This window comes from Pristiophorus japonicus, chromosome 6 (assembly GCF_044704955.1).
Source record: "Pristiophorus japonicus isolate sPriJap1 chromosome 6, sPriJap1.hap1, whole genome shotgun sequence".
Lineage (NCBI taxonomy): Eukaryota > Metazoa > Chordata > Chondrichthyes > Pristiophoridae > Pristiophorus > Pristiophorus japonicus.
Window position 1 is genome coordinate 31,726,106 of NC_091982.1, and position 20,936 is coordinate 31,747,041.

At 42.0% G+C, this 20,936-nt stretch overlaps 1 protein-coding gene across 1 annotated transcript in view; it reads left to right on the forward strand.

Annotated features, from left to right (window-relative positions):
* LOC139265107 (ubiquitin carboxyl-terminal hydrolase 12) overlaps positions 1–20,936 on the forward strand; it is a 77,568-nt gene that overhangs the window by 653 nt on the left and 55,979 nt on the right. The window lies entirely within an intron of this gene.

Genomic DNA, 20,936 nt, shown 5'->3' on the forward strand with positions numbered 1-20,936 from the left:
CTTTTTCTCTTCTGGTTAAATGGAGGTCATGTATAGCTTTACGAAATACTTCAACGACGTATGCTGCTAACCTGGAAGGAAAGCAATCAGCCAGTCACAATGAATTAATGCAAGTATTCAAAATATTTATCTGTGCTCAACAATGTTTGCACCTGTACATTATATAGTGCGATTATTCAGGAATTTGAATACATGGGTATTGGTAGTCGATCCAGCCAGAGCTGTGATGTGTGTAAATGACAGTTGCACTTTTATGAAATGCATATGCCATCTGATAATGATAGGAACTTTTACCTAAAGATAGGTTCTTGACAAATTAGATGCACATTTTTCAATATTCAACTGTACATTTCTTACAGATTAACTTGAAATAATGAAACTTTGGTTGAAGAATGATTGTGTTGCCTCGGTAATTGCCTACTGCGAAAGCAGTGGGTTGCAATCTTTTGTAGTTGCAGCATCTGTTTCTCAATAAAGTGGTATTGGCTTAGTCATTCTAAAATAATATTTTTTATGTAATGTTCTTTTTATGCCCAGGATCTCACTTTAGTGACAAATTGCTGTTTAGGTTGACTTTAGCAAAAAAAAGGAGCAAATCCAGTTTATGCTTGTTTTTAAACTTTGATTTGTATGTTCTTGAGAAGCCAAGGGCGTGTGTATAGCAAAACTAAAGTATTTATAATGGGGAACAAAGAAATGGCAGACCGATTGAACAAATACTTTGGTTCTGTCTTCACGAAGGAAGACACAAATAATCTTCCAGAAGTACTAGGGGATCGAGGGTCTCGTGAGAAGGAGGAACTGAAGGATATCCTTATTAGATGGGAAATTGTGTTAGGGAAATTGATGGGATTGAAGGCTGATAAATCCCCGGGGCCTGATAGTCTGCATCCCAGAGTACTTAAAGAAGTGGCCCTAGAAATAGTGGATACATTGGTGATCATTTTCCAACAGTCTATTGACTCTGGATCAGTTCCTATGGACTGGAGGGTAGCTAATGTAACACCACTTTTTAAAAAGGGAGGGAGAGAGAAAGCGGGTAATTATAAACCGGTTAGCCTGACATCAGTGGTGGGGAAAATGTTGGAATCAATTATTAAGGATGAAATAGCAGCGCATTTGGAAAGCAGTGACAGGATCTGTCCAAGTCATCATGGACTTATGAAGGGGAAATCATGCTTGACAAATCTTCTGGAATTTTTTGAGGATGTAACAAGCAGAGTGGACAAGGGAGAACCAGTGGATGTGGTGTATTTGGACTTTCAAAAGGCTTTTGACAAAGTCCCATACAAGAGATTGGTGTGCAAAGTCAAAGCACATGGTATTGGGGGTAAGATACTGACGTGGATAGAGAACTGGTTGGCAGACAGGAAGCAGAGAGTCGGAATAAACTGGTCCTTTTCAGAATGGCAGGTAGTGACCAGTGGGATGCCGCAGGGCTCAGCGCTGGGACCCCAGCTCTTTACAATATACATCAATAATTTGGATGAAGGAATTGGGTGTAATATCTCCAAGTTTGCAGATGACACTAAACTGGGTGGCGGTGTGAGCTGTGAGGGGGATGCTAAGAGGCTGCAGGGTGACTTGGACAGGTTAGGTGAATGGGCAAATGCATGGCAGATGCACTATAATGTGAGATTATCCACTTTGGGAGCAAAAACGCGAAGACAGAATATTATCTGAATGGTGGCAGATTAGGAAAAGGGGAGGTGCAACGAGACCTGGGTATCATGGTTCATCAGTCATTGAAAGTTGGCATACAGGTACAGCAGGCGGTGAAGAAGGCAAATGGTAGGTTGGCCTTCATAGCTAGGGGATTTGAGTATAGGAGCAGGGAGGTTTACTGCAGTTGTACAGGGCCTTGGTGAGGCCTCACCTGGAATATTGTGTTCAGTTTTGGTCGTCTAATCTGAGGAAGGACGTTCTTGCTATTGAGGGAGTGCAGCGAAGGTTAACCAGACTGATTCCTGGGATGGCTGGACTGACATATATGAGGAGAGACTGGATCAACTGGGCCTTTATACATTGGAGTTTAGAAGGATGAGAGGGGATCTCATAGAAACATACAAGATTCTGACGGAACGGGACAGGTTAGATGTGGGTAGAATGTTCCCGATGTTGGGGAAGTCCAGAACCAGGGGACACAATCTTAGGATAAGGGGTAGGCCATTTAGGACTGAAATGAGGAGAAACTTCTTCACTCAGAGAGTTGTTAACCTGTGGAATTCCCTGCCGCAGAGAGTTGTTGATGCCAGTTCATTGGATATATTCAAAAGGGAGTTAGATATGGCCCTTACGGCTAAGGGGATCAAGGGGTAAGGAGAGAAAGCAGGAAAGGGGTACTGAGGGAATGATCAGCCATGATCTTATTGAATGGTGGTGCAGGCTCGAAGAGCCGAATGGCCTACTCCTGCACCTATTTTCTGTGTTTCTATAATTAGCTGCATTCTAAAATAAAATTTCTGCTGTTTCCCATTCAAATAAATGGGACTCATCCAGCATAGTTAATTGTAATAATTTGGCCTTGGAACTAAACATCTTTAAAATACTGTATTACCTGTAATAGGGAATTCAGAAGAAAATTATTTTCCCAAAGAGTGGTGAAAATGTCCAATTCGCTACCACAGGGAGTGGTTTAAGCGAATAGTATAGATGCATTTAAGGGGAGGCTAGACAAACATATGAGGAGGAAGGGAATAGAGGGTTATGTGGATAGATTTAGAGGAGGAAAGACGGGAGGAGGCTTAAGTGGAGCATAAACGCTGGCACGGACTGGTTGGGCTGAATGGCCTGTTTCTGTGCCATGTATCCTATGTAATCCTATGTTATTTACAACAACAACTTGCATTATATAACACTTTTAACATTGAAAATGTCTGAAGGCAAGTGTGATATGTTTCTGATTTCTGTATACATAGTATTGTATGCTAAATTTCTTTTCTTAATTCTAAATACAATAGTGCAATGAAAGGTTTGATTCCTAGCCAACAGCTCTTTTCTACTTCTATTATGTTATATATAGAACCTGCCAGCAATGAACTTCAGAATATTTCTTGACAAACTTGCAGTGATGATGGCATAAAATTTGTCAAAATGAGATCTTGGCCCAAAGATGTTGATCAACATCCACAATTGTTGCAAGTTGCACAATAGAATAAAAGCCCACATAAAATTGTCACTTATGCATATTCTAAACATACCCATTGGACCTAGCCACTTGTGTAAATGTTCATTTTCAAGGCCCAGCTGTGGCTTTGGGTAGCACTCACGCCTCTGAGTCAGAAAGTTGTGGGTTCAAGTCCCACTCCAGGGCCTTGAGCACATAAATCTAGGCTGACACTCCAGTGCAGTGGTGAGGGAGTGCTACACTGTCAGAGGTGACGTCTTTCGGATGAGACCCCGTCTGCTCTCTCGGATGGACATAAAAGATCCCATAGCACTATTTTGAAGAAGAGCAGGTGAGTTATCCCGGTGTCCTGGCCAATATTATCCCTCAATCAACATAAGAAGTCAGATTATCTGGTCATTATCACATTGCTGTTTGTGAGAGTTTGCTGTGTGCAAATTGGCTGCCGTGTTTCCCACATTACAACAGTGACTGCACTCCAAAAGTATTAAATTGGCTGTAAAGCGTTTTGATATCGGTGGTCGTGAAAGGCACTATATAAATGCAAGGTCAGGTCTTTGTTTCTTTCATTGGATAGCTGCCATTAATAGATACCATAGGAAGGATAAAAGGTGTTCAAGTATTGGACATACAAAGGATTCCTGGCTATAACACTGTACGGGGAGTAGCTACGAGACTTATTTTTAATCCTGCATAATGAAAATGGTTATAAATTACTTGAGTTTCACTGTCACAGTTTAAGATGGATAAACTCCTAGGTCGATACTTTGTTTAACCAGTGGCAGAGCACAGGGAGGGTTGCAAGCTTGAATTTGACAGTGAGGTGAAAAGTTAGTGAAACTCCTTGTATCTGTAATTACTTTATTTGTGACTTTGAATGTACTGGAGAATTACATTGAACTGTCATTTGTATTGACTGGAAAGGTCTACTGGTTGACTGGTAAGCTATTACTGCACTGAATGCAAATGGCAAAAAGCTTTCCTTCAATCTCTGAGCAATATGTTGATTATTTTTGGTAATGTGAATGGAAAATGTGGCTTTTCATTTTCTTATAAATTTTGCTTTGAAACAGAACTATATTCTCTTGTATCCACCTGCGAATCATATGGCAGAAGTAAGAAATGATACTGGCTCAGAAGATCAAGATGTAGGAGTTTGGGTGGAGATAAGAAGTAATAAGAGTGGTCTACAGATGCCCACGTAGTAGCCACTCTGGCCGAGAGTATAAATCAAGAAATAATGGAGGCATGTAAGAAAGATACAGCAATAATCATGGGCGATTTTAATCTTCTTATGGATTGGACAAATGGCAACCCTGAGGAAAAGTTCATAGAGTGTATGGGGATGGTTTCTTGGAACAATATGTTGTGGAACCAACTAGGGAGCAAACTATTTTAGCTATTGTAATATGTAACGAGTCTGGATTTATGAATTAATCTTGTAGTGAAGGATCTTCTTGGGAAGAGTGATCATAACATAGTAGAATTTGAAATTCAGTTTGAGGGTGAGAAAGCTAGGTCTCAATCTAGTGCCCTGAACTTAAATAAAGGATATTACAAAGGTATGAAGGCAAAGTTGGTTATGGTGGACTGGGAAAATATATTACAGGGTAAGACTATAGAAACGCAATGGCAAAAATTTAAGGAGATATTTCATAACTCTCAGCAAAGATTTATTCCAGTGAGAAATAAAGATGCTCAGAGAAGGATGAACCATCCCTGGCAAACTAAGGAAGTAAAGGATGGTATCAAATTGAAAACAAAGACATACAATGTTGTGAAGGACAGTGAAAGGCCAGAGGATTGGGACATTTTTAGAAACCAACAATGGATGACTAAAAAAATGATAAAGACAGAGAAGGTAGCATATGAGAGTAAACTAGCAAGAAATATAAAAACAGACAGTAAGAGCTTCTACAGGTATATAAAAAGGAAACAAGTAGCTAAAGTAAATGTTGGTCCTTTCATCATCATCATCATCATAGGCAGTCCCTCGGAATCGAGAAAGACATGCTTCCACTCTTAGAATGAGTCCTTAGGTGGCTGAACAGTCCAATACGAGAACCACAGTCCCTGCCACAGGTGGGACAGACAGTCATTGCGATGTCAATGTCAAAGCGTCTAAGTTCCCGGGCAACTATGGCGGTACGGCGTTCCGGCCTGTCACTGTTGGAGTTGTCCATGAGGGTCCTGATGTTCCAGGTCTCGAACTTCATGTTAACGGAGTGGAAGATGCCTGTGCGTGAGTTCTTTTAACATGGGTTGGGCATTGCACACTGGCTACCATCTTAGCTGAGCAAGGTCTTGGTCCAGTGGTAAGGGGGTCCAAGACGACTGGAGACCAGTCACTGCCTACGGCGAGATATTGGCCGCAAGCTCGGCGCCGAGTAGCGCCCCTGATGGTAGGTGGTCCGAGGCTTGGTTGGGGGCAGGCATTGGGAGGGTCAGTGGTCCGCTGGAGTTCCGTGTGGGAGGTCAGTAAACAGTGGGAGTCACAGCCATGACTGGTCCCTTGGCGGATGGGACTGGAGAATTAACAATGGGGAAACAGGGAAATGGCAGAGACTTTGAACAAATATTTTGTATCGGTCTTTATGGTAGAGGACATTAAAAACATCCCAATAATTGATAATCAAGGAACTATTGCGGTTTGGGGGGGTATCTTAAACCAATCACCTCTCACTAGAGATAAAGTATTAGGTAAACTAATGGGACTAAAGGTGGACAAGTCCACTGGACCTGATGGCATGCATCCTAGCGTCTTAAAAGAAGTGGCTGCAGAAATAGTGAATGCATTGGTTGTAATCTACCAAAATTCCCTGAATTCTGGAGAGGTCCCAATGGGCTGGAAAACCGCAAATGTAACACTACAATTTAAGAAAGGAGGGAGGCAGAAAGGAGGAAACTATAGACCAGTTGCCTAACATCTGTCATTGGGAAAATGCTGGAGTCCATCATTAAGGAAGTAGTAGCAGGACATGTAGAAAATCATAATACTGTCAAGCAGAGTCAGCATGGTTTTATGAAAGGGAAATCATGTTTGACAATTCTGCTGGAGTTCTTTTGAGGATGTAACGAGCAGAGTGGATAAAGGAGAACCAGTTGATGTCATATATTTGGATTTCCAGAAAGCATTCAATAAGGCGCCACACAAGGTTACTGAGCAAAATAAAAGCTCACTGGGTTGGGGGTTATATATTAGTGTGGACCGAGGATTGGCTAACCAACAGAAAACAGAATTGGGATAAATGGGTCATTTTCCGGTTGACAAACTGAAACGAGTGGGGTGCCACAGGGATCAATGCTGGGGCCTCAACTATTTACAATTTATATTAATGACTTGGATGAAGGGACCGAGTGTAATGTAGCCAAATTTGCCGCTGATACAAAGATAGGTGGGAAAGCAAGTTGTGAGGATGACGCAAATAATCTACGAAGGGATATAGATAGGTTCAGTGAGTGGGCAAAAATTTGGCAGATGGACTATAATGTGGGAAAATGTGAGCTTATCCACTTTTGTAGGATAAATAAAAAAGAAAATGATCATTTTGTAATCGCTCCCCATTTAAATAATGTTGGACAGAGGGATCTGGGGGTTCTTGTGCATGAAATGCAAAAAGTTAGTATGCAGGTACAGCAAGTAATCAGGAAGGCAAATGGAATGCTGGCCTTTATTCCAAAGAGGATGGAGTATGTTGGGGTAAAAAGAAGACTTCTCTTCCTCAAGGTGGACTCCCTGATATAAGGAATCAACACCTGCCCATATTGTATTGCGACCACGGAATCACGAAGACGAAACCTCGGTTAACCGGTTTTATTCGAACATGCTCGGGAAATGTTCCGATGAACACTTCCTCGATCAAAGGTTTTACAATTACGATTATACAGTGTTCCGAGGTGTGTGACCCTCCTACAAAACCATCGATTGGGTTGCTGCTCAGACTGGCTCTGAGTGGTTCTCCCCTACCTGTCCATCTCCCATGGTGTCACCCTTCTGGAATGTGTTCAACTTTGCCTCAGTTTCTCATGACGTGTTGATTGACCTTGCTTCCCAGGGTATGTTATCTTTCTAGGATGTTGATTCTCCACTGCCCTTGTTGTTCAGTACTGAATAAATGTTTTCATCTTCTATTTTCTGTGCTAAGGGTCAATGCCATGTTGGCTACTTAAGATGGTTCATTAACCATCAGGCATTGCTGCCTCCCTCTTCTTAACCAATGTAAGCGAGTGTATAAGCGTGCTTTACATAAGCGAGTTTTACATAATCGGTCAATATTACAATCCATACCGTAAGACACAGGAACTCCCAATTACTCAGTACCTGCTAATTCCCTTTAACCTTCTTACTCAAGTGTACTTGTTTCCCCCCTTATGATTTATAAAAGTAAGGAAGTCCTGCTCCAAATGTACAGGATGTTGGTAAGACCACACCTGGAGTACTGCATACAGTTTTCGTCTTATTTAAGGAAGGATACACTTGTATTAGAGGCAGTTCAGAGAAGATACACGAGGTTGCTTCCTGAGATGAAGTGGTTGTCAGATGAAAGGTTGAGCAGGTTGGACCCATATTCCTTGAAGTTTAGAAGAATGAGAGGCGATCTTATTGAAACATATAAGATTTTGAGGGGGCTTGACAGGGTAGATGCATAGAGGATGTTTCCCCTCGTGGGTGAATCTAGAACTAGGAGGCATAGTTTCAGAATAAAGGGTTGCCCATTTAAAACAGAAATGAGGAGGAATTCCTTCTCTCAGCGGGTCGTGAATCATTGGAATTCTCCACCCTAGAGAGCTGTGGAGGCTGGGTCTTTGAATATATTTAAGGTGGAGATAGACAGATGTTCGAATGATAAAGGAGTAAAGAGTTAAGGGGAATGGGCAGGGAAGTGGAGTTGAGGCCAGGATCAGTTTCGCCATGATCTTATTGAATGGCAGAGCAGGCTCGAGGGGCCAAATGGCCTACTCCTGCTCCTATTTCTTATGTTCTTATTATTCTACAATGGCATCATCACAGGAACTTCTAAAAGTCATAAGAAAATAAGAAATAGGAGCTGGAGTAGTTCATTTGGCCCTTCAAGCCTGCTCTGCCATTCAACAAGATCATGGTTGATCTTCTACCTCAACTCCACCTTCCCGCACTATCCCCATATCCCTTAGTTCCCCAAAATATCGCGACCTCTGTCTTGAATATACAGCCACTGAGCATCCACAGCTCTCTCGGATAGAGAATTCCAGAGATTTGCAACCCCTTGAGTAAAGAAATTTCTCCTCATCTCAGTGCTATGTGGCCAATCTCTTATTCTGAGACTGTGCCCCTGGTTCTAGATTCCTCAGCCAGGGGAAACATTTTCTTGGCATTAATCCTGTCAAGCCCCTTAAGAATTTTATACATTTCAATTAAATCAGCTCTCATTCTTCTAAACTACAGGGAATATAGGCCTAGTCTACTCAATCTCTACTCATAGGGCAATCCCCTCATCCCAGGAACCAGTCGAGTGAACCCTTGTTGCGTACCCTCTCAGGCAAGTATGTCCTTCCTTGGGTAAGGAGAACAGAACTGTACACAGTACTCCAGGTGTGGCCTCACACATACCCTGTATAATTGTAGTAAGACTGCTTTACTCTTGTATTCTAATCCCTTTGTAACAAAAGCTAACATACCATTTGCTTTCCTAATGGCTTGCTGTACCTGCATGTTAACTTTCTGTGATTCATGTACAAGGACATCCAGGTCCCTCTGAATGCAAACATTTCCCAGTTTCTCGCCATTCAAAAAATATTCTGCTTTTTTGTTTCCAAAGTGGATAACTTCACACTTCCCCATAATATATTTCATTTGCCATGTTCTTACTCACTCAGTCAACCTGTCTATATCTCTCTGCATCCTCCTTACAACTTATTTTCCCACTTAACTTTGCATCAGCAAATTTGGATACGTTACTCAGTCCCTTCATCTAAGTCATTAATATAGACTGTAAATAGCTGGGGCCCAAGCACTGATCCTTGTGGTACCCCACTAGTTACAGCCTGCCAACCCAAAAAAGTCCCGTTTATTCCTACTCTCTGTTTTCTGTCCATTAACCAATCCGCAATCCATGCTGATATATTACTCCCAATCCCATGAGTCCTAATTTTGTGTAATCTCTTGTGGTGGCACCTTATCAAATGCTTTTTAAAAATCCAAGTTCACTACATTCACTGGTTCCCTCTTATCCATCCTACTAGTTACATCTTCAAAAAATCTCCAACAGATTTGTCAAACATGATTTCCCTTTCATAAAACCATGTTGACTTTGCCTAATCATACATGTTGAACCACATCTCGTCCAGACCACCCCCAGCCACCGGGTGGCGCATGCGCAGAACTCCGACATGAACAAATTAAATTCCTTTCTCGCTGCCGATTCCTGCAATCGCTGGCCTGATCCCGTGATCCACTACCCCCCCGCCCCCCATGATCTCTCTGCCGCGCTCCCAGCTCCAAACCAGCTAGCCCTGATATCCCCTTTCTCAGTACCTGTACCATCCAATTTACCATGACTTCTCCTCGTCCGGAAAAATCCCTTAGAACAGGCCAGGTTCTGAGGATTCTGGATAAGGGAGGTTCAACCTGTATTACAATTTTCTAAGTGATCTGTTATCATGGAGCTAATAGATTCTAGCATTTTACCAACAACTGTTGTCAGGCTAACTGGCCTATAATTCCCCATTTTTTCTCTTCCTTCTTTCTTAAATAGCAGGGTTATGTTTGCTGCCTTCCAATCTCTGGGGACTGTTCTAGAACCAATAAGGGAATTAAGGGTTACGGGGAGCAGGCGGGTAAGTGAAGCTGAGTCCACGGCCAGATCAGCCATTATCTTGTTGAATGGCGGAGCAGGCTCGAGGGGCTAGATGGCCTACTCCTGTTCCTAATTCTTATGTTCTTATGTAATCTAGAGAATTCTGGAAGATTAATACTAGTGCATCCACTGTCTCTGCAGCTACCTCTTTTAAAACGCTAGGATGCAGGTTATCCGGTCCAGGGGATTTGTCGTCACTTTGTCCCATTGATTTCTACAGTACTATGTCTTTACTTATATTGATATATTTTTTTAAGTTCCTTATTCTCTCCAGACCCTTGGTTTCCCATTATTTCTGAAATGTTTTTTTATCTTCTACCGTGAAGTCAGATATAAAGTATTTGTTTAATATCTCTGCCATTACCTTATTGCCCATTATAATTTCTCCTAGCTCTGCCTCTAATGGGTCCACATTTACTTTCACTAATCTCTTCCTATTTACATACCTATAGAAACATTTACAATCTGTTGTCTCTTGCTAATTTGCTCTCATCTTTTTTTCTCTTGCTAATTTGCTCTCATCTTTTTTTCTCTTTCTTTATTAATTTCTTGGTCTTCCTTTGCTGAATTCTAAAATCCTCCCAATCCTCAGGCTTACTACTCTTAACATTATAATCCTGTTCCTTTGATCTGATACTATTTTTAACTTCTCTTGTTAGCCATGGTTGGACCATATTTTCCTGTGGGGTTTTTGTGCCTGAAAGGAATGTATATTTGTTGTAAGTTATGTATTAATTCTTTAAATTCCCATGGGGCTGGATTTTCAGGTGGCTTGCGACAGGGTTTTCGTCGCGTTTTGACCCTCCGCGGCGAAAACTGGGTCGCAAAGCCCGGTTGCGATCCTCGGCTCCTTGTTTGCGGCGGCGCTTGGAAACACTGCCGGGGAGAGCTGCGTTGAACGTGTAACGACGTGGATTGCATTACCTTCTGAACTTCAGCACTCACCTGACCTGGACCTCACGCCCCGAACGCCGATAGGTAAAACCAAGCGGTGCAGCCTTGTCGGCAACGGTAAGTTGGAAAACCTGCAAAAAAAGGTAAGTTAAAGTTTTTATTTTAAATTTTTTTTGCAGCGACTTGTTAGCTAAGGGTCTTGGTAATGTTGTTTGAATTTTGTTTTTCTCCCTCCCATGGCGCCTCTCACAGCGTTCCCAGCCCCACACTAAAGTCGGCGAGGATCGCGGTTTGCGCCGCAAATAATTGTGGAAAGCCTCCCTTTGCGATGCGCCCCTGACACCAAGTGCTGAAAGCTGGGCCTTAAATCAATAATGCAGCGAGAACGGTAATTTTCAAACATTGTTTGCGTTTTCACCCGAAAATCCAGCCCTTCAATATTTTAAAACTATCATTCATACTTTTTTTATCACTAGCCAAGTGCATGTTTCTCTTACTTTTAACAAACAACTTGTAGATGATAGTGAGTGCAAGGCTTTACTTTAGTCTTGGGCTTCAAATTATGCTCATAAACCATTTGAACGTTGCGTTTTATTGGCTAATAGCATCCTTCAAATTCTTTAGATAAATTATAGTAATTTTACTCTCAGCTTTCCACCCATAGATTTGCATGCAATTGTTGCAGTACTTGATTTATATTTATAGTACAATCCTGGCATATTCATTAAATGGAGGAAGACTTAAAAAAAAAATGTTTATATCGAGGTACCGACCAAGCTTGTTAGGGTTACTCCCACTGGATTTTTATTAGTGCTAATATGCCACCTATTGTTCCTTCCTGCTTATTCTCATGATAGAATGAAATAGAAGTCATGATTAAACTGTAAACTGCTTTGGTTAGACCACACCTCGGCAAACTATATCCTTTCAGGCAATTAAGTGAGTCATCCAAGTGCTGGATACAGTAAGAGCTATGAGGCTGACTCCGAGTGTCAGGGATTTGAGATATGAGGAAAAGTTGAAGAAATTTAGGCTTTTTAACCTTGGTACAGCAGTGTCCTGAGAGTTAATCTCAAAAGTATATAACACACTTAAGGGAATTAAAAAGGTAAATCAGAAAACTAGTTTAAATTGGAAGAGTAGGACAAGGGGAAACTGGTTTAAACTAGTAAAAGTTAAATTTAAGACTTGTATTCGGAAGTTCTTAATACAAAGAGTGATCGATACTTTGAATGGATTTCCAGATGGAGTATTGTAGAAAAAAACCTTGGAATCATTTAAGAAATATTAGATGCAGCAACAGAGGAACTGTGGGGTCTTCCTTGATGGATCAATGGCACCATTATCCATAAATCATCTGTGATAACACTCACACACTCAAACTCTGTATCTCTGTGAACATACAAACATATGAAAAGATGGACAGGAAAAGACCTGCTGGTCCATTAAGCCTATCCTCACATAAAAGGAAGAATATGCATAAAGTAATTGGTGTTTTTTTGGTTGAGAAGAAGCAATTTTTAATTGCACAAGAGTACTTTGTCGGTGCTTCGTTTTCTAATATACTACTCCCATAGAGAGACAGGATCAAGGCATATGATGAGAAAATGGGTAACTGAGGCTAACCTTTGGAAAAGGACTAAGTTTGCTGGGCCGAATGTGGCCATATCCTGTTTCTTAAAAGTCTTGTGATTCATTCTGTTGTGATTTCATTGCTCATTACCTCTAGAAGCAAGAAAAGGCTGTAACTTATGAATATTTTTCATTGGGGAACAAATGATTTGTTCAGTCTGGTGGGCTCTATCATAAAATGTATTTTCACTTTAGTAGACTATGCTCAGTTGACATTAATGCAATGTACAGTTGACACTAAAGTTGCAAATGTTAAAATGGATGCAAATATAATCCTAGAAAGAGTAAGAGGGTCTTAAATATGAATGGGCTGCTAGGCCTGATGCTCAAAAGAGATGTGAGCTGTGCTAAGGGAGCCTTTTACTTAATAGCTTGCTAGAGTCAGGGATTGTTCCCATGTATTGGAGGGAAGCTAATGTAATATTCAAAAAGGGCAACATGTCAGATCCGGGAAATGATTATCCATTAGGTTGAATTCAGTTTCATGTAAGTTCCTCGAAGAGATCATTAGGGATACTAATGGATGATCACTTGGATGACAAAGGGGTTATTAGAGACTCTCCACCTTCTTTTCTAGAAATCATGTTGTGTCTCACCAACTTAGTTGAATTTTTTTTAAGGAGATTGCTGGGTTGATGGATGAAAGTCGCGGACATAGTATATTTGCATTTTCATAAAACTATTGACAAGGTGCAACCCAATAGGCTAATTTATAAGATAGAGACCTGTGGGATTGGAGAGCAGATCCTTGGGTGGATAAGGAATTGGTTGCATTGTTGTAGGGAGGGGGCTGTTAATAATGGTAGTGGTTCTATGTGGAGACCCACAGTGTTAGGATCCGTATTCTTCAAAATCTATATTAATGATCTGGATGAAAACATTGGAAGAACTGCCATTATATGTGCAGATGACAAAGATTTGTGCTGGTATTAAAACCTTGGACAAGGAAAACAACTACCATCAGGTTTAGATGAGATGGGGAATAGATCTTCATCTTGTACAAGGCCTTCGTTTGACAATACAGTTTTGATCCTCTAATCTGTGGGGAGATTTAGAGGTCCTGGTAAAAGTCAGAGGAGGGCCACTAGAATGATATCTAGTTTAAAAACCCTTGGTTATCATGATGGGCTTAGAGAGCTAGGTCTATTTACTCTAGAATTGCGTAGACTTCAACAAGATTTGATTGATGTATTGGCAATAATGATGGAATTAGCCTGTGTCTTGATGGATAGATTATTTGAATTTAATAGTTCAAGAACCAGGGGACATGAGTATAAGAAATGTAAACATAGAACTACAGTAGATGTCAGGAAGTTTTTCTTTTCACAGAGGGTCATTGACATTTGGGACAAGTTGCCTTGCTTGTGCAATGAGTGCAGATTTGCTGTAAACATAGAAAATGAAACATAGCAAATAGGTGCAGGAGTAGGCCATTCGGCCCTTCGAGCCTGCACCAATTTCAAAAGGGAGTTGGATATGTTCCTGACTAAGGCTGATATCATTTCATACTTAAGATAGATGGAATATTGGGTAATGTGTTTTATGGTCACTGTGGTCTCCTGAACTCTTGTTTACTTTCGGTGGTCAGAGAGGAATTTCCAAGAATTTCTTTACAGGGTCTTTTCTGGGGTTTTTTCTGTCTGTGGTATTACACGGCTGTTGGTGGATGGGAGCATTAGGGTCATAATGCTTAACTGCAACATGACTGTATATGTAGGCTTGATGGACCAGCTGGTCTTTTCCTGTCCATCAATTTTGTATGTTAATATATTTTCTAAAATATTGTTTACTCCGTCAAAATCAAAAACTCTGGGAAATTGCTGCAAAATAACTTAAAAGAACAGTGAATGTTTTTATAAAATGTATTTAGAATCTCCTCTTAAATAAAGCATGCTGAGCATTCAGATTGTGACTACTGTCAAGGGGCTGCTGCCAATTTTGAATGCTTTAGCAGACCAGTACAGTAATTTAGTGGAGTGAGTGTAAACATCTGTATCATACTTCATTATGTTAGCAACTTCCTGTTTAAACAAATGAAGGCTTCAGATGATTGGTGAATCATTTACAGAATTAAATCTCATGGTTTAATTATAAATTAACTTGTAAAAAGAGACCAAATGGTTTAGGGATTGAAATGTTACAAATTACCTTAAACCTAAATGTGATAAGAGTGAAGCTTAGTTCCCTACAGGGCAAGCGAGCCCCAGGTGGGCAGAGGAAATGTTTCAAGGACACCTTCAAAGCCTCCTTAATAAAGTGCAACATCCCCACCAACACCTGGGAATCCCTGGCCAAAGACCGCCCTAAGTGGAGGAGAAGCATCCGGGAGAGCGCTAAGCCGAGAGCATGCAGAAAACAAGCGGAGGCAGCGGAAGGAGCGTGCGACAAACCAGACTCCCCACCTTCCCTTTCCTTCAACGACTGTCTGTCCCATCTGTGACAGAGACTGTAATTCACGTATTGGACTGTCCAGTCACCTGATAACTCACTTTTAGAGTGGAAGCAAGTCTTCCTCGATTTCGAGGGACTGCCGATGATAATGAGTTCCCTCGGCTCCTCAAGGGGTAATGGATGTATTTGGCCGGTATAGTTCTCTCCCAAAGAGACCAGCGATGTTTATTCTGAGAGCTCTTAACATCAATTAGCTTTTAAGCCCAGCTTGAAGGGATAGACTCTTTATTGAAAGTGTTTGGCAGCTTTTTTCCCATTTGCTCAAAGCTCTGACTTCATGATACAATTTCTGTCACTGTAACAAAAGCATTGTCATTGAGTGATGGGGGAAAGACTGCACATCTCAGCTAGAGTGATAATAGGAGGGCTACAACTGCTTCAGTGCTTATGGATTGAAGTGGAAAATCAGCTGAGGATTTTGTTTGTTTTCACGATCCTGAACCAGATATTCATACCTTGTGCATCTGCAATCTTTTGAAGATGAACTGAGAAAATACCTCATAACATGAGGCCAGATACAAAATATTAAGCTGCATTATTTCACAGCAAATGAACCTACTCACTTGTGTAACGATGGGTATGAACGAACTCACTTAGTTCAATTAGTACAACTTATAAGTGCATAATAATACAAATTAATAAACATACTACAGTTTGCCATATCAGTGGGTCACGATGCTTCACTGAAACAAAATGACACCCAAATGCCCTCTTGCACTCTCCTGAGCCGAGTGCCTGCTTGCCCAAGTGGTTTTCTAGTTAAAAAGCTGACTGACTCTCCATTTTTAACAAATCTCCCCGTGTTCGCAACCTGAGAGGAGTGTCTATATCAAGCAATTCTTGCCAAGTACCCAGAACCCCGGGCCTGCAATCACAATGGATGTGAGGTGTTTATCAATTGCGGAGAGAGGCTAACGGATTGCTTGTTAACAGATTTGGGAAAACATCAGAGCTTAGCTCGTGAACCTATTAACCACCTTTTGTCTTGGTCCCTTTTTTGTTGGAATAAACCTGTGTGAATGCACTTTGTTTTAAAATACAGGTATAACGTCCCGAATCTAGAAACCTCACGACCGAGGCTGTTCCGGTTTTCGTGTTTTTCCGGATTTCGGAGAAGAAATCCGACGTCCCGAATCCGGAAACCCTTGGGCTGAGTTTTGGATATTTCCGGATTTCAGAGCAGCAAATCCGACGTTTCAAATCTGGCAACTTCGTGGATGATTTTCAGGGTATTTCCGGATTTTGGAGACAATCCAACGTCCCAAATCCGGCAACCTGGTGAATGATTTTCAGGTATTTCTGGATTTCTGAGACAATCAGACATCCCGAATCTGGAAACCTTTGGGCCGAGTTTTGGGTATTTCCGGGTTTCGGAGAAAATCCAACGGCCCGAATCCAGCAACCTTTAGGCCAAGCCGCTTTGAGTATTTTTCCGGATTTATTTTTGAAAAGGTATGTACAGCTTAAAGGCTGTGCAGGCACACTGGAGGCGGTGTTGGATCTCATCATCGATGTCTGCCCCTGCTGACAGCAGACTCTCAAGGTATGGAAAATGGTCCACGTTGTCCAAGGCCGAGCCATGGATTTTGATGACCGGCGGGGCAGTGCTGTGTGGCGGTGTCAGGTTAGTGGAGGACCTTTGTCTTACGGATGTTTAGCATAAGGCCATGCTTTTGTACGCCTCGGTGAAGATGTTGACGATGGCTTGAAGCTCAAACACTCTCTTCCTCAGCCACCCAAAGTGGAGGAAGAGCATCCAGGAGGGCACTGAGCACTTCTTGTCTTGTCGCCAAGAGCATGCAGAAACCAAGCGCAGACAGCAGAAGGAGCATGAGGCAGACCAGGCTCCCCACCCGCCCTTTCCTTCGGCCACTGTCTACCCCACCTGTTAGAGACTGTTATCTCCGCTTGGACTGTACAGCCATCTGAGAACTCACTTTTAGAGTGGAAGCAAGTCTTCCTCGATTTCGAGGGACTGCCTATGATGATGATGACAGCTTAAAATGTACTTAAAATATGAAAAGGAATGTACTCAGCATGAAATATAAATAAAGATTTTTGTTTGGTAAACAAAGGTATGAAATATAATACAGTAAACAAAGGTTTTTATTTGGTAAACAGAACAGGTATGAAATGTAATACAATAAAGATTTTTATTTGTTAAACAGAGTACAGGTATGAAACAAAATATAGGTACCCTATAATGTATAAATAATAATATTCTTCCTGTGATCCACTTCCTAAGTAAGCTGCACAGAAATAGGTACAGGTTACAGTTGGCTGGAGGTTGTGATTGAGGTAGAGAGCTCGGCTATGATGTGTGGGGCTGAAGATGGGCCAGCAATAGGATTTTCAGATGTGGAAATTGCTGGTGTAGTTTCAGGCTGTGGGTCTTGGGCACTCTGCTGCGATACCCTTTGAAACATATCGACTAATTTTAATTGTTTAAGTAATTTGGGCTTTTGTTTCATTAATTTTTCCTGAATGTTATACACCTGCGTTATTTCTTCTTCAATTATGAAGTTTCATTGCTCTAGGGTGTTAATTAATTCTTGACAAAGATTGATCGCTTTGTCAATGGACACTTTTTCCACTTGATTATCAACATCAGCATCGTCATCCTCACTGCTTTCATCCTTTTCTTCTGGATGAAAAACAGTGCCCACAATTTCTTCATATGTCACTGCATGCACAACAAGAGCATCATTGTCTATATGTCCATGACTTCTGTGACATGGTCTTCATACAATTCTAGCGCAGCTTCACAAGTCAGCCCTTTTGCATATTCTAAAAGTTCAGCATTCATTTCATTCTCCCTGGACACATGAAAACCTTCAAAGTCATCATCAGCATCGTCGTCATCTTCACTAAACATAGTTGCTGGCCAGAGGTTATGCCAGGCATTGGCCAAGGTGTCTCTAGTTACCTCATTCCACGTATCCACAGCTGCCCATATGGCATCCTTCACAGAGAAACCTTTTGAGAATGCTGTTATTCCCATTGTCTCAGTTCACAGCACTAAGCAAACGCTTCATGAATTCGTTCTCGTAGAGACTTAATTGAGCTCCAATTTCCTTGGTCCATTTGCTGTACCAGTGATGTTACATTGGGAGGTAAATAGATTCCATGGACATTATCCTTTACTGGAAGCTCAGCATCTGGATGTGCTGAGCAATTGTCTAGCAGCAAGAATATTTTGCAGTTTTCTTCAAGGCCAGCTGCCATGCAATGAGCACGTGCCTGGAGAACAAAATGCTTCTCAAACCAGTTCAGAGAAATTATCCTGGTTACTCATGCTCTCTTATTAGTATAATAATGCACTGGGAATACTCTCACGCCCTTGAAACATCATGGACGCTGACTTTTCCCGATGACCATAAGCTTATACTTGTGTGTTCCAGCCGCATTTGCACAAGCAAGCACAGTCAGTCTCGCTTTGCCGTATTTACACCTGCTGGCTGCGATTCTTCTGCTGTTGCTAATGTCTTTCTAGGTCTATAGCGGCAAAACAGTGCTGTCTCGTTGGCATTATAGATTTGCTCAGCCGAAAGGTTTTCATCAGCAATTAGTTTAACGAACTCATCGATATAACCTTCAGCAGTCTCATGATCTGCTGAGACTTTTTCACCACATACTTTCAATTGCCTGATGCCATGACGCCTTTTAAGTTTGGTTAGCCAACCTGAAGAGTAGTCGCATGGAGTTTCAATCCCCAGTTCTGCATTGGAATGTCTTGGCTTGTTGCATCACCATTGGGCCAGACAAAGGAACTTCTCATCTGTCGCCACCACTTCATTACTCGATCCAACTTAACACTTTTAGGCTTATGCATAGTTTTTCTCTTACTCATTTGTTTCTGAATATCGCTTTCTGCATAAAACTTCATCTGTTCTTTCTGTTTTTTTTATATCATAAATGGTGGAGATTCTAACACCATACTCCTCACTGAAGCACCTCGCTCTAATTTCTGGAGTAACTCCACTTTCATGGCAATTGACAATGAATTATGCTTCCTCTTTGCACTACCTGTGTTATCCATTGGGGTATCTGTTGGCCTTATTGACATGTTTGCAATGGCAAGCAACACAAATTCACAATACCTTTAAATCGGAAAAAAGACCAGAGTGTTTGAGTCGGGTCGGGTAGGGCCTGGTCGAGGGGAGTACGTGGGTCGGGTCGGGGTCGTGGGGCATTTCGAAAGGTTCGGACCAATCGCATATCTGTAATGTGCCGTTTTTTTTTTTAAATTGTCTGGTTTTTGGAACATATTTCTGGATTCTGGATGAATCCTATCATGCACCATTTTTTTTTTTAAAAAAGGCCGGTTTTCAGGAAATACTCCTCCTGCGATCTGCAAAATGTCCGGTTTTCAGACAATTCCGGTTTTTAGAATTCTGGATTCGGGACAATGCATCTGTACAACCTTAAATGTTACTTCTCCATCCCCTCCTGCAATTCCTCTCTGAGGAAAAATGATCAAAAGATCCAGAAACATGGATCCTGGGATCTGCAATGATAGCGATTTTGGTAGACTGCCTTATGGGGAAGGAAAAGTTGTATTTTTGTTGTCCCTTTGACATATATTGTATATTGAGAATGTTTGAATTGCTCTGTGCATCTGTCTTTTCTATTCTCCAATTAACAATACACATTCTTTGTAGTCATTTTTGCCTTTCTTTGGTCCTATTTCTAAGCCTTTAGCTCTTTGTTTTGTAATATTCTTTCCAGTGGTTGGTTGCCTGATTGGTGAGAACTTTATTTTGTTTCCCATCCTACTTCGAGCCACTCTTTTGACGTTGGTCACGTATGTGAAGACCATTCTTTGCTAGGAGTATTGTGAACACACTTGTTTTTTTGGACAGTTAAGTACTCCTTTTACTTGTCTGGTTTCAGAGTTGCCTCTGTTATAATGTGAAAAAGGAATTTACTTCTAAATACAGTGAAAAGTTTCAGTTCCTTGCTTGAACTCTTCATGTTATCACACTGTGCGGTTTATCGTGAGCTGCTTGAGGTTTGTTTGGAGTGATGATTTCCAATAGTTCCAGTGCAACTGAATAGACCTACAAAATGTCTGTATCTCTCTGTGTGTGCAATTCCATGATTGCAGAGCCCTTGTCATTTTTAATGGCATTTATTGATTTCACTGTGCTCCAACTCATTTATTGCCTCCTCACAGAAGCATGAAGAACTTTTGGGCCCACGTTTCGGGCCGCGCTGCGCCCGTTTTTCGCGCCACAAAGTGCGCAAAAAAAAACGTACCGATTCTCCGGCTCCCTGCAGGTCCTCTGGAGCTGGGCGCGGCCCAGCACGAGCTTTGGGGGGCGGAACCAGGTCCCTGCGCTGAAAACAGTGCCGGGACCTCTGCACATGCGCGCTACAGTGGGCGCGCATGTGCAGTAGCTCCAGGCGCCGAAAACTGTGTGGGAGGGGCCCAAAGCACGCAGCCCCGAGCCCGCAGCCCCTAGCCCTGGCCGAATGGCCTCACTGGGGCTGCGTGGATAAGGCCTGCCTTCCACACCCAGCTCCTGCTTCCTTCCGACCGGACTTGACTCTTCCCCCCACCCGCCCCCCCCTCTTCTCCCCGCCCCCCCCTCTTCTCCCCGCCCCTCCCTCTTCTCCCCGCCCCCCCCTCTTCTCCCCGACCCCCCCCTCTTCTCCCCGCCCCCCCCTGCGCCGTCTCTCCGCCCCCCCCCCCCTTTCGCTCTTTCTCCCCCCCCCCCACTCCCTCCCCTCGCTGTCAGAAACACAGTCACTGACAGACAGATAGAGAGTGAGTGACAGACAGACATCGAGATACTGACCGAGACATACTGGTGCGGGGGGGGGGGGGGGGGGGGTGCGTCCCAGCACGCTGTTGGAGGGCTGCGGTCGGTAAGTAGAAATGTTTTATTTATTTATTTATAAATTTTTTTTAATTTTTTGTTATTTTTTTGCTTGATTTATTGATGTATTTAGCATTTATTATTGATGATGGCTCTTTATTTGTAAAACTGAAG